The sequence below is a fragment of the Gopherus flavomarginatus genome, chromosome 9 (genome assembly GCF_025201925.1).
Source record: "Gopherus flavomarginatus isolate rGopFla2 chromosome 9, rGopFla2.mat.asm, whole genome shotgun sequence".
Classification (NCBI taxonomy): domain Eukaryota; kingdom Metazoa; phylum Chordata; order Testudines; family Testudinidae; genus Gopherus; species Gopherus flavomarginatus.
In genome coordinates this window covers 5,776,844-5,791,679 of record NC_066625.1, presented here as the reverse complement: position 1 = coordinate 5,791,679, position 14,836 = coordinate 5,776,844, and the positions used below count along the sequence as shown (strand labels likewise).

Here is a 14,836-nt window from a genome sequence, read left to right as displayed (position 1 = left end):
AAAACCTAAGAAGACTGTGGTTGAAGAGCATAAGCACATGCTGTAGTTAGTCTTCAACCTTTGATGTCTTCCAGTCAAGACTGGATGTTCTTTTAGGAAGATATACTTTAGCCAAATACAAGTTACTGGGCTCCATACAGGAGTAAATGGGTGAAATTTAAGGGCCTGTGATTTACAGGTCAGACTAAATGATCTAATGGTCCCATCTGCCATTAAACTCTATGAAACTATAGCAAATATGGGAGAAAAGAAATTGGAGGGGAATCTGCAGGTTCTATACCTGATGAACTGCCCTACTACCATGTGTTTTTGACAGTGCAGTGATGGGCCTGGTAGAAGAGCCTTGATAGATACAGTAGGTAAGTAGCTTCTGAGATTGTATAGCTCACAAACTAAAGAGGAGTGGGATAGGTTAATATTTAGCTGAGGAACCTCCAAATACATTATTACCCACCTTCTGCAGAAAGTAGAGTTGATGCTTCTGTGAATGGTACTCTTCCCTGCAGTATGCCAGTTCTGACTGTGTCCCAGCATGGTTGGGAAAAGAACTTGTATTGCTGGAAGGAACGTCTCTCAGTGGAGATGAAAAAACAAGATCCTAATACCGTTTTTCTTTAGAGATTCCTCAACAGATTTTTATTTTATTTTATTTTGTAAAAGCAGGAGTTTTAGCCCTGGCACTCTTATAAAATTCTATCTGATGCATTTTGTATTTTTGGTTCCATGGAAACCACGTAACTATTGCTTAAATGATAAAATGCTACTGCTAAACTCATCATGTTGCACTTTTTAATCACAAAATCTTTCACAGATTTCCATCAATCCATGATACCCGGAGCGCTGGCTAAAATCACAGGTCTGGATGCCTTACTGGGGGAGCAGTACAAAGACAGCTATCTCGGGGCTTAGCACAAGTTCTGAGGTTCTCTCTGCTTTCTGATATCAAGGCAAGAGAGAAGGGTGGAGAAAGGCTTGAGCTGATATGTCTACACTTTGCCAGGAGCAGTTCTCCTGCCCTGGCTTGTTCTGATGTGACCAGCCTCCCTTCTTTATTGGATCCAAATTGCTCACTCCGTCTGAGAACTATCTGGGGGAGGAAGAAGTAGACCGCATAGAATCATAGAATATCAGGGTTGGAAGGGACCTCAGGAGGTCATCTAGTCCAGTGGTTCTCAAAGCCTGTCTGCCGCTTGTTCAGGGAAAGCCGCTGGCGGGCCAGGCCAGTTTGTTTACCTGCCACATCTGCAGGTTTGGCCGATTGTGGCTCCCACTGGCCGCTCCAGGCCAATGAGGGCTGCAGGAAGCAGCGCAGGTCATGGGATGTGCTGGTCGCCCTTTCCGCAGCCCCCATTGGCCTGGAGCAGCGAACCACAGCCAGTGGGAGCCACAATCGGCTGAACCTGTGGACACGGCAGGTAAATAAACCATCCCAGCCCACCAGGGGCTTTCCCTGAACAAGCAGCGGGACAGCTTTGAGAACCGCTGATCTAGTCCAACCCCCTACCCAAAGTAGGACCAATCCCCAACTAAATCATCCCAGCCAGGGCTTTGTCAAGCCTGACCTTAAAAACCTCTAAGGAAGGAGATTCCACCATCTCCCTAGGTAACCCATTCCAGTGCTTCACCACCCTCCTAGTGAAATAGTGTTTCCTAATATCCAACCTAGACGTCCTCCCCTGCAACTTGAGACCATTGCTCCTTCTTCTGTCACCTGGTACCACTGAGAACAGTCTAAATCCATCATCTTTGGAACCCCATTTCAGGTAGATGAAAGCAGCTATCAAATCCCTCCTGATTCTTCTCTTCTAAAGACTAAATAATCCCAGTTCCCTTGGCCTCTCCTTATAAGTCATGTGCTCCAGCCCCCTAATCATTTTTGTTGCCCTTCGCTGGACTCTTTCCAATTTTTCCACATCCTTCTTGTAGTGTGGGGCCCAAAACTGGACACAGTATTGCAGATGAGGCCTCACTAGTGCCGAATAGAGAGGAATGATCACATGCCTCAATCTGCTGGCAATGCTCCTACTTATACAGCCCAAAATGCTGTTAGCCTTCTTGGCACACTGTTGACTCATATCCAGCTTCTTGTCCACTGTAACCCCTAGGTCCTTTTCTGCAGAACTGCTGCCTAGCCACTCAGTCCCTATTCTCTAGTAGTGCATGGGATTCTTCCGTCCTAAGTGCAGGACTCTGCACTTGTCCTTCTTAAACCTCATCAGATTTCTTTTGGCCCAATCCTGTAATTTGTCCCTCTGTATCCTTTCCGTACCCTCCAGTGTATCTACCACTCCTCCCAGTTTAGTGTCATCTGCAGACTTGCTGAGAGTGCAGTCCTCACCATCCTCCAGATCATTAATGAAGCTATTGAACAAAACTGGCCCCAGGACCTACACTTGGGGCACTCCGCTTGGTATCGAACACATCAGGAATGCAAGTTGGGGATGGGGAATATAGACATGCAGTCCAGAAAGGCACCACACAGAGATGTGCTGAGTTGGCAGCCATGAGGAAATGGGAACATGAGGTTATCGGTTTGTTATGAGACAGGCATAGCCCAGTGGGGCATGGGGTAGAGAACCGGGGAAGGATGTTTTCTTCTTTGGGGAAGAAAGCAGGAGCATGGAGGGAAGCAAGGATCTTGAGTGCATACCTTTATACAGAAAGAAGAGTTTTGCTGTTGTAGACTCCAATAGCTCCACTCTTTCTATCTGCTATTTCAGCATCATTAATGAATTAACAATAATAATACTTAGCTATTATATAGCACTTGTCCCCCACAGATCTCAAAGCACCTTAGACTGGAGATCAGTATCATTATCCCCATTTTACAGATGGGAAAACTGAGGCACAGGAGGAGGACGTGATTTGCCCAAAGTAACCCAGCAGGCCAATGGCAGAGGCAGGAATTACACCCAAGTCTCCTGTGTCCCACTCTAATACCCTATCCACTGAGCCAAATAAAGAATCACTTTGTCTCACCATGTAACAACTGACAATTTGGGCTTCAAACAGCATGACAAAAAAACTGGGCAGCTTTGGCTAGGCCAGCTAGTGATGTATGGCAAGCATAGATCATTTTCCTCTACATCTAGCTGATGAAATTGTACTGAAGGGGCTAAGGCTCCTTCTCTTATATTGTTGCTGCAGTAATTAATTACTGATCAAGCTTGAGCATGGGCTGGCGACAGTTAATTAAGGGATTCTGACTGATTTGTTTTTTACTTGGGTGTTTTGGTTGTTGTTTTCTATTAAACAAAATTAATGGAACATGTTTACTGGAAAGTATGCACAGCTCCCGGGGAGTGTCTCTCTTCCAGATTACTTCGGTTTTTGCTTTAGTTTCTTGGCCTTTCTCTATTTCTGACATCATGCTGGGATATTTCACCTAAATGTGTCCAGTGCTTAAAACACACAGACATAAAAGTATGAGGATTGATTTCAGTGGAGTTACACCAAAGATGAATGTGGCCCAATATTTACTCTGACATTTTGAGTAAATGTTACAGTTTAACTGATTTTTCTTCCCTCATCTCTACACTCCAGAATTGATGGATCTTCTCTACCACCTTCTTTCCTGCATAGACAGGGTTCTTCTCTTCCTCCTGCTCCTGGGTCTTCCTCTCATGTGAGCCAAACACCTCATCCTCGCCAGCAGCAGCTACTTCTCTGCTGTACTCTCACTTCCATTTCACCACCCATCTTCAGGCTATGTTTTTTAAGGATTCAAGAAAGCTGCCTCCGAGGGTTTCTCTCAGACCATAGGCTGGTACAACCCACATTTCAGATTTAGAGACATGTTTCCATTACTAAGAACCTACTACTGCTGCCAGCTAATGGAGTTACACCTGGAGTTGCACCATTAGACTCCTATGGTTTCAGTGCTGAAGATCTCGGTTTCAACCTCTGAGACACTATATGTGGGGTTGTTATATATATTTGAAACTCAACCATTGCTGCCCTGAGGAACTGAGGATGAAAATGACTCTAAGCAAGGCAAAACTGGTTTTATTGCTTTTCATACTCCAAGCTGAGAGAAATGTAGAAAGTAAATAAACAGCTTAAAGAGAAGAGCCATAAATAGGATTTTAAAAATTCTTTCAATTTTAGTAAGCTAGGGCTCAATTCTCCAAACTTCACATGTCCAATTGTGTGCATGATCTGGATGTATAATTACCTTTATTGCATGCATGAAATCAGATATTTGTGCGTGCAAATGGTCATTCAGACACATAATTGGTCATCTGCAAATTCAATGGCACAGTTTGAATTTGCAGTGTTGGTAACTTCATTCATAAATGAAGCTTGCAATTCGGTGTACTTGCTCCAAATTGGGCTATATACAGTACCACAGTGACAATAGCAAAGCTAAGGCTTAACATGCCTAATACTTCAGGACATAAACTTGTCAACAACAGAGATCAGGAAGAAGTTGCATAAAAACCAGAATCTTTGTGGGTGAGAATTTCATTGACTCCTACGGCTTATTCGCCAACTGGAATCATAATCTTCTCTGTACAGCATGAAATTTACTTGGTGTGAAGAGAATTAAGATAACAGAAAGTTAGGTTATGGCTTTGCAGTGAAGAATAAGCAGCAAGAGCAGATGAAATATGAACCTGCCAGATAGATCCTGTTTTAAAGCAAATGATGGTAATAGTAATAGAAAAACCACATGGGCAAATAGCCAGGATACATCATAGAATTGTACCTCAATTCTGATTGTTTCTCAAAGTTTCCTACAATGTGCCAGCGGAGCTACAGGTTTTGATGGGGAGAAAAATGGCTACACTACCACCTCCTAAGATTAGTTATTTTGTAAAGCAAGGATACTGCCCCCTTCCTCACATACAAGAGAATGGGGAAGCAGGTGAGGACACTACATCTCCACCAAAGACTGCAGAGAGGGAGACCCAGCTCTTCATTTAACAGGTGAAGCAAGAGGAGGGGCTTGAAATGAAGAAGCGGACCCTCAGCCGGCTCCATGGAAGTCAAAGAAACTGTGCCAATACACAGTACTGAGGATCTGGCCTTAGGAGCAGTGGGTGTTGAGGTAGGCAGGGAGGTAAAACAATATAATGAATGTGTAACTCTGCAGACACCAAAAACCAGAGACTTAACAGGGACACTGGTTCATTGCAACTACCTGGCCAGGGAGAGGGCTTAGTAAACCACATCACACTGGATGAGGGAGTATGCCATGCCCCAAAAAATCACTGAGCTTTTAACATTTCAAGCCCATTGTTGCTTGTTTTTAGCTGCCTGATTTTACATCTGTATACCTATGTCTCTCAGGAATGTGAAAAACCCCTGAGAGATGTAGCTACGCTGATCTAAGTCCCAGAGCCTGTGCTAGGTAGACAGCAGAATTCTTCCGTTGACCTAGCTACCGCTTCCTGGGAGGTGGGTTACCTAGGGCAATGGGTGAACCCTTCTGTTGGCGGAGGTAGAGTCTACACGATAGCATTTTAAGTGTAGACAAGCCCGGAGCACTGCCGGCAACCTTCAAACTCTTTATACATAACAATCTAACCCCCAGTCTCCCACTGCATTTCAAGTGACCCCCCACATGTTACCCCTTCTGCTTAACAATCTGTCCCACCTTGTATTTAATTCAGACACTCTGCTTCCTTCCCAGACCTGAGGAGCTCGAAAGATTCCACATTCTGCCAGAGTTGGTCCAATAAAAGACGATACCTCCCCTACCTTGTCTCTCTCTTAATAAACAGAGCTGGTCAAAGGTTTTGCAATAAAACCTTTTTTTTTTAACTAAATGGAAATTTCCATTTTTGTGGAAATTTTTCAATTTTCAATTGAAATTATTTTTAGCAAATTTCAATTTTTTAAAATTCAATTTTCACAGATTTTGCTTATCCCCCACCCTCTCTCCCATGGGAAAAAAAGATGGAAAAGTTGGGGAAAAAATGAGAGAGAGTAATTTTTTTCTCACTTTTTAAAAATCCCTTTTTTCCCATTGGAAAAAACATTTTAAAAAACAAGAGAAATATTTTTTCCTCAGTGGAAATGAAACCATCATTCGTAAAAGCCTTTGACAAATTTTTTTAAAAATGAAAAAATCGTGAAAAATTTTAATGAAACATAAATAGATCCATACTACATTTTTCACAAAATAAAGCCTTTTCTTCTGCTGCTTCTTCTTAAAAAAAATTTGAGCTTTTTTCACCTGATCTGTTGATAACACAAATACTGACTGACTCTGAGGGCAAATATACAATGTGTTACCATTTTGGCTTTGGGTAATGTATCACATTTTTAGGAATTATATTTTTCTGCTGACAATTTTACTGTTATTACCCTCATGCCCAGCCATTATTTCTTTTATATACATTTTAAAGCAGGACAAATAATTCATTGTGATAAATTATCCCATGAACGGTGCCCTTTTCCGTTTATAAAATGTTCTTAAATGCATATTTGCAATTTGCAAGTCTTTGCAGAATAATTCATACAAAAATTTTCAGACTTTGGCATGTTCATAAATTAGTCCTTTTGACTAATGGTTCATGGTGTGTGAGTGGCCACGTAAGTCACATGGCATTATTTCTGCTCCCTGACTGGTTATCTAAAATGTTTTAAACAGAAGACTAGTGATGAATGAACAGTGAATACTTTTCTCTGTACACAAATACACTTGTTCATGTGAGAGTCATTCCAGTAGCCCTACATTTCTATGATTCAGTGATTCTATAATTCATACAAATGAAAGTGCTTTCATGCAAATATCCATGAAAAGGTTCATGTTAAATGGTACAATCACATTAGAATGAGCAGTGATGGTTTGGCATTCACACATATACTTGGGGGCACTGTATGAATAATATTTGTCTAGATCTCACATAAAGAGAGTAAATATTTTCAGGCTGGATTGTAACCCTAACTAAACAAAATTCTATGCATTTGTTTCCCAGTAAACAAATGCACTTCATGCAATCCCTGCCTATCTACTGGTGACTCTAGCATTATGCTCCACTTGTACAGCTTCTGTTGCTGTAACCTTTCCAGGTCATTGCTCATGACAAAGATCAAACAAGGTAGTGCTTGTTTGCTATGAGATCTACATACACATCTTCAACAACCACCTCTACAGGCAACTCTCCCCCCCTCTAAGTGACCACTTTAAAGCATCCCTAAACAATTCTGTGCTGCCTTTAAAAACTAACCTCTATTAGGCAAACACTCCATTTTTTGGTATTTTCAAGGTGATTGCTTAGGACTGCATGGGTCACTTGTCACTGTATTATATATGCATGTATGCGTGTATATGTACATGGGCGTGAACACATATGCAATGTACATGTCCAGATAGGCTCAGATTCCTTGATGTAACTCTCCTGCAGTCACTGCTGTATTTGAGGGCAACTTTTAGCCATTCATAGCTATTTCTCACACACCAACACACACACTACACATTGTCCTTTAGGGAAGATAAACTTTCTAACCATTTTAAGCACATACACTCTCAGTAGTTTGAGCAGTAGCTCTAGTGGGGACTCGAGAACGCTAGTGACATTGTCTGCTTGAATTTCCATGCCTTTAATATAAATGTCCCATAAAAATGATCAACACAGCCCTGGTCAAGGACCCCATAAAGAGACAGATGCATAAATCCCCTTTGGGAAAAAAAAATAGAGAGAAGCAACATTGTATTTGTCCTTCACCAAGAAGGCCCTTTTCACCTGGCTTTGCAAACAATTCCTCCCTTATTTCAAATCTTCCCTAAGAAGGAAAGTTTTAAGGAAATGGGAACTCCGGACTAGGTATGGTTCAAATATTTGCATTATTAATACAAACTTGACACCACTGGGATCTCAGCCTGCTATTTCCTTTACCCTTCAGGCAAAGTCAGTTCCGATGCACTTTGCCACCCCCTCCCTGATCAGTTATTAAAGTCTTTTCTCTTACTGGTAGGTTGCGAGAAGCAGAGGGAAAGTCTATGCAAATTTGGCCGTGGATCTGCTAGGATTTCAAAGGAGCCTAAGGGGGTTAGACACCCAGCTCAGCTGAAATAGGTGCCTAACTCTTTTAGGAGACAAAGGCAGGCTCCCTTATGACAAACTGGAGATGAAAAGGGACAACAAAAGGAGAAAGATCATTCCAGTGCCCAGCTTTGTGCCCTAGGACTGAGCTGGCAATAGACACTAGCCACCGCCACAAGCCCCAGCCCTATACATCTCTCTACGTGCCTCTCTTCCAGCCCCCGCTTCCTTGGGCAAAGGGAAAGCAAAGCGGGCAGGGTTACCTGCATGTCCGTGGATTCTTCTTGGTAAGATCCAGGTCTGAAATAAACCGGCCCTGCTTCCCAGCTGATCCAGCCGCCTCTTCTCCCACCGAAGCCAGCTAAACGGGGACCAGATCTTCGCCTCTCTTCCCCCCACCCCTTTTTACAGGCTTTCAAACGGGTGTGGACGGGAAGCAGCTGGAAGCTTAGCCCCCTACCGCCCCACGGCAATCCACGCAGACGGGGGGCAGGCCAGGGGGAGCAGCTGCCTACCTGCTGGAGCGGCGGGGATGGAGGTGGGTAACACGCTGCAAAAACAGAAAAAAAAGACGAAGACGACTCTGAGCTGTGCCAGGATCCGCGTGGGAAAAGTCCTGTGTGAACGGGAGATCGCTGCAAAGCGCTGGTCGCCTGGGTCCCTCCCGGGGGCTTGGGGGCTGGGAACACCAGGGAGAGGAATAGTCAGCAAAAGGGGGCAGGGGGTGACATCCCAGTGTCCACGGCCCCCAGCCATCAGCTGGAGTCTCCCAGGCTCCGGGTGCTCCGTGCTAAGGGGAGGAAGTTACAGGTGCGCGATGGAGCTGGCTGCAAAGTTGTCCGAGCAGAGAGCGAACCCCCCCAATACGGGATCGGGAAAGCCCGGCTCCTTCCCGAGTAAGGGGGGCTCGCTCAGTGCGGGGATCCCCCGGGCATGGGGGTGCAGAGGAATGGGTGAAGGAGCGGCGCTTACCTGCACTCCCTTTGCCTCTTTGTCTTTAACCTCCCACCCCCGCTTTTAAAGATCTGGGGGTGGGGAGAGGGGTTGGCTGGGCTGGCGGCTGCTTCTGGGATCCCCACGGCAGCCGGGTGTCCTGCGCCTGCTGCTTCAGAAATGCCTCCCTTTCTGTGGTTTCCTTCTGGGGCTTGCAGGCTGGTCAGGGTAACTGCCCCCCCGCCTCTCTCAGAGCCCTCCACAGGGGGATCTCTCCTCCCTTCTCCAAGCCCTGCTCTCCCCCAGCCCTCTCGGTAACTAGGCAAAGCTCTTCCTGCAGATGCAGAGAGAGCAGCAGCCTCTGGTCTTTGCACCTCCAGCCCAAGTCCGGTGGGTCGCTCAGTGTGCAGGGATCTTAAGGGAGGCTTTTTAATAGATTCCCCCTCTCTCCTTCATGATGCTGTGTCTGTTTCCAGGAGATACTTCTTTCACACACATACACTCCCCCAGCCCAATTCATCACCATGGCACCTGTCACAGCTTAATAGCCTTCAGCCAGTGCTTGGAGTGTATCTTTCTCTTTTCCTCCTGGATAAATGAGCAGATCATTTTGAAGACCTGGGTGAAGAGAATCTGTTAGCTAATCTGAGTCCATCTCCCTACAAGGTCAGGAAAGTCCCTAAGGATTGATTCCTTGAGGAGTCTTTCTACTAACTTCAGTGGGTTGTGGATCAGGCCCCTAATCATAGAATGTCAGGGTTGGGAGGGACCTCAGATGGTTATCTAGTCCAACCCTCTGCTCAAAGCAGGGCCAGTCCCCAGACAGATTTTTACCCCAGATCCCTAAATGGCCCCCTCAAGGATTGAACTCACAAACCTGGGTTTAGCAGGTTAATGCTCAAACCACTGAGCTATCCCTCCCCACAAAATATGTATATGGAGTTACACCTATCTCATGGAACTGGAAGGGATCCTAAAAGGTCATCAAGTCCAGCCTTCTGCCTTCACTAGCAGGACCAGATAACTGGTTTTGCCCCAGATCTCTAGGTGCTCCCTCAAGGACTGAACTCACAACTGTGGGTTTAGTAGGCCAGTGCTCAAACCACTGAGCTATCCCTTCCCCCCGCTCTCCAGTAATACAGAATATCTAAAAAAATATTAGACTATAGGGCCATATTTTGCACAGATTTGCTCCCCTGTTGCCATCCCATTGACTTCCCCAGGGTTTGCAGTAGGTATTATGTGTCTGACGTATTTGGCTCTTTGAGTGCAGCACGGGAACAAATATGACACATACGTCTTCTCTCCCATTTCCCCCTTGCACCCTTCTCCCCCACACCAGTGCCGCCCCTACACCAGGGGTAGTCAATTATTTTTTGTGGAGGTCCAGGTTTCTTGGTCAAGGTATAATCAAGGATAGGCTCCAGAGAACATAATAATAAAGCAACCACTGTACTGATAAGAAGAAATAAATAAAAAGATGTCATGATCCATTCAAAAATGTCTGGGGGTCCGGATTTGGCCCACAGTCTGTTGTCTACCCCTATCCTACACCATCCTTGCCCACTGAGATACCAAAATCACCCATCCGCTGCAGTCCTGCGCATTCACGTTGCTCACACGGCCCTCTTCACGATGCCACTGTATGCTGCAGACATGACCTTGTGCCGTGAGGAAGCTGAGAATGTTGACATGCATTAGCCTGTGTGATACGGGAGAACACTGTGCTGTTATCCCTGTTCAGAGCTAGACTGGCCCCTCCAGGCACTCCCTTGTTCATCAACATGCACAGAATGTCCTTCTTCGTAACAACTTATATGATCTTAATCCCCTGCCACGGCTTTTCAATTAGACAGCTGCCATTGAGTCAGATGCATAAATGCAAAACATAAAGGAGAAAAAGGCTGTTTTCAGCATGTCTCTTTCTAATGGAGTCTACTGATGTATTTATGATCTGTTATCGCTAAATTAAACTAAGACTCCAGCTCGCTCTGGCCATGACAAGGGGGCAATCATTTGATAACAATAGCGTTGAGTTGATAACCAGAAAGGAAGCAGAGGTTTTGATTGCCCTCTTTGAAAACATGTCAATTAAAATGTGATACACTTGCCACGTTGTGAATATCAACAGGAATAAAAATAGGATTCATTTCAAGTGAACTTTTTTCATAGGCTAATTTACTCTAAAAAAAAAGAGCTGCTGAAAATACACTGAATTCATTAATGACGTATTCTGAATAAAGAGTTAGATCTTGCAAATACTTGTTATTATTATTGGGTGGGATTTCAGGGGTGCTGGAACAATTTGTATAGTGGGGGTGCTAAGAGCCGTTGAACCAAACTGTAAACCCTGGATATAGTATAATCCATTTCAAGCTGCTGCACCCACAGCTCCAGCACCTATGTGGGATTTTCAAAAGCACCTAATATTGGTCTAATTCTGCTCCCATTGACTTCAATGGTCAAACTCCCAATGGGAGCGGAGTTAGGCCAGTGAGAGACCAGGGGCTGACTGTTATAAATGGGGAAAAAGACTATTCCTGCCTCACAAAAATTACCATCTAATAGCCCAATTCTGCAAGCCATTTTGTGCCAGGGACCTCACTGAAATCCACAGGGCAGTCTATGAATGCAGGCATCTGGCCATGAGAAGGAGCTTGAAGGATCAAGTCTCCTAAATTCCAAGGCCAGAAAGGACCAAGGTGATCATCTAGTCTGACCTGTATAACACAGGCCAGAGAATGTCCCCAAAATAATTCCTAGCACCAAGGATGCTGGAACAATTTATATGGTGGGGGTGCTGGCCCTTGAACCAAATTGTGAAGCCTGTATATAATGGAAACCACTTCTAGCCCGAGGGTGTGGTACTGCTAGTTCTAGTGCCTATGCCTACAGCACACCCTTTCGAAAAAACATCTGAGCTTATCAAATGTGTAACATTATGTAGCAGGTGGATGGATGATGTAGCTGGTGTGTGTCTGTATGCGTTGATGGATACCAGTAAAACAAGCACATTTTTAAATAAGAGAAGTCTCATCTTCATGACCATGATTTTTTACTCTAATGGGCTCATCTCTTTTGCCGACAATATTTATGGTATTTGACATCGTTATAACCTAGAGTGTTTTTTTTTTAGTGTGTTTTTGTTCAGTGCTGTGCTGATAAAGATCAGGCTACCATATTGCAGTTTTGTGATTTTTTTTTTAAATGTAACTACCCACCCAGGAGACATAATTCTGAGAGGTGTTGCTTTTCGTTTTGCCATTGCTCACACAGAAATGTAGTGTCATGATATGGTCTGTTAACAATTCATTTCCTACCAAAATCTTGAATGATGATGACAGTGGTGACAATTATATTGGTTAGCAATAAAATTTAAGCGTAGTGGGGGGTAAATGTGGCTGCTATGAGGGAGCTATAAAAACAGGTTGCAGGTGAAGCACCTTTTGTGCTTTAGAAATTGACTTGTCAAAACGCAGCTGAAAAATAGAGGCTGTTTTGGGATCGCTTTAAAAGAAAAATGCTCAGGAAACCTGTGTCAGCTGTTTTTCCCTGTTGAATTAATTGATGAGCATCAGAGGAAAGAACAAAGACTGGCTGCTTGAATGGGAAAGAAATATTATTCCAGAATAATGAGGATAAGTTTTTTGTTTTGGTTCAGCCTATTTTAAAGCCGGGGATTCTGATTCGGATCCAGCTCCTGAGTTTACATTTTGGAGGTGTTGTGATCGGGGGCTTGGGGCTGGGACTCTGTAATTAGAATGGCTAAGTGGGTTTAGCTTGACCCAAATACACCTCAGAGGGGTGTGCAGACCAGTAGGAAACACAGGACAAATTTGTGCCCCTCTGAGCCAGTTGCCGCCACAGCCACCATGAGAACAATATTTAGTGCTTTTAAACCACAATTCACTCTGTTATTTAAGGACATGAGTAGTCTCAATAGAGCCAGTCACTGAAGTCAATGGAATTAATAATTTGCTTAAAATTAGACACATGCTGAATGTGATGAAAGGGAGCCATAATCCATAGCTCTTAAAGTGCTTCATAAAAGTGGGTAAGCAGCGTTCGTTTACAAAAATGGGAACCTGAGGCACAGGGTGGGTAAGTGGCTTGCCCAAGATCATGTAGCCAGGCAGAGCTGGGAAATGAAGGCAGGCTCCTGACTCCCAGTCTAGGGCCTTATTCATTCAACCATGTTGCCTTGTTGTACCAGACCTGCTGGCCTTGAAACAAAGCGAACTCCACTGGTCTGGAGCTCCTAATATTAGATCTGATACTTGGAGGCTGTGGAAGCTGTAAGCCTCCTGTGTGTTCAAATCCTGACTTATATCTGAGGGAAGAAAATGCTAAGTATTGTAAAACAAGAAAGCATCTCACTGAAACGAGAAAACATGTCCATGTGACAAAACATATTTGATTTTGTTTACAAATACTTGGACAAACCTAAGAAATGTTTGGATGCTCATTTGAACCTAGTCTGAGTAATCTCAGCTTTCTAGGTCTGGACAATTCATTTGAAATCTGTCCAGAACAGACTTTTCATGATAGCTTGTTGACTAGAAGGTTAGAGGGCTTCTTGATCATGGTCTGTACATTTCTATTCAGGGGTAGATACCGAAGGGTCTGCTACCGGAAGACTCTTTAGTCTAGCAGACAAAGGTATAACAAGATCCAACAAATGGAAGATAGAGTCAGAAATCATGAAAATGGAACTCAGACACAGCTTTTAACATTGAGGGCAATTAATCCCAGGGATAGAGTCCCAATCATGAATTCTCCATCAGCTGGAGCCATTGACTGGGGCAGAATGGCAGCTCCTGTAGACACACTCACATTCGGGTTAATTTAGCTAAAACTGGAAGAAAGGACACCATGTCTGTGGCTGCACAAGCTTGCCTGACCCCTGCTGTATTAATTCAGATGGGACATATGGGCCCTAAGAGTTAAAGCGTAAACTTGACCCTGAAACTGTCCAACAGTAAACAGGGTTCAACAAGGTTCAGGGTTTGGAATATGGAGACCTCAGGTTGTTTATAGCCATGGCAAACCCAACATCCAACAGCCTTTTAACCATTTATTAAAGCTATAGACAAAGGAAGGAAAAACGATGATGGCATTTAAAATGTAAAGTATTAAGACTTTTACCTGAACGGCATGTGGCATTCTCTGTCCCTTTCGCTGGACAGCACTTTTAGGAGGAACATTTCCCCCTCCCCCACCCATTTGACAGTTGTTCCTTTTGGAGGGGGGTGAGGGGGAGAAGTTAGCTGAGACGGGCCAAAGCTTAAAGCCCAGTCCCATTGCCAAGAGGACAAAACAAAAGGAACACACCCCAAAAACATTAGAAAGTGCAGCTTCTGTCTCTGGTGTTGACTCACTTGCAACCTCACGGCTGGAGAAACACAGGTCCACAATCTGAGCAGCCACTCAGAAAGCTGGCAAATTTGTCCCAGCTTCAGGCTGTTTAGGGCATTGCTTTTATCTGCCTTTCCAGTCACAGGCTTACAAGAGTGTTGCAAAATATAGTTTTGGCCAGTTAAGCCTGACTCTTATTAGACAGAGCGGGGAAAGGAATGGGATAAGAAAGAGAAGAAATAAGATGGGAAAGGAAAAGGACACACAAAGGAGAGAATGAGTGTCTGGGACAAAGTCCCTCATCCCAGGTGGAATTTGGGATTCAGCCAGAACTGGTGGAAGTGTTAATGTTGTCTGGGTCAATCAGCCCCATTTGGTCAGGACATCTCCCAGGATTAGGACAACAAAGGCCCAGTGATTTCCCAGTGGGGTCCCAGGAGATGGTGAGGATGGCAGCCATGATGGCATAGCACACTACTTCCTGTTATTCTGTCTTTCAGTCAACCAGCATCCCAATCTGCTAATTTTCCAGTAAAGTCTCTCCTTTTTCAAGA

The 14,836-nt window shown here is 44.3% G+C and overlaps 1 protein-coding gene across 6 annotated transcripts in view; it reads right to left on the bottom strand.

Annotated features, from left to right (window-relative positions):
* Positions 1–8,901, bottom strand: part of SSTR5 (somatostatin receptor 5) — a 135,538-nt gene extending 126,637 nt beyond the window's left edge. For 3 of the 6 annotated variants that reach the window (XM_050967295.1, XM_050967293.1, XM_050967296.1), the window contains exons 1-2: positions 8,258–8,901; positions 455–570 (exon numbers count right to left, since the gene is read on the bottom strand). The gene's annotated coding sequence lies outside the window, so the exon portion shown is untranslated. Of the gene's footprint in view, positions 1–454; positions 571–2,650; positions 2,714–8,257 lie in introns of those variants that run through there. The other 3 variants (XR_007776247.1, XM_050967294.1, XM_050967297.1) reach the window with 2 other exon arrangements.
* Between the last annotated feature and the right edge of the window lie 5,935 nt (positions 8,902–14,836).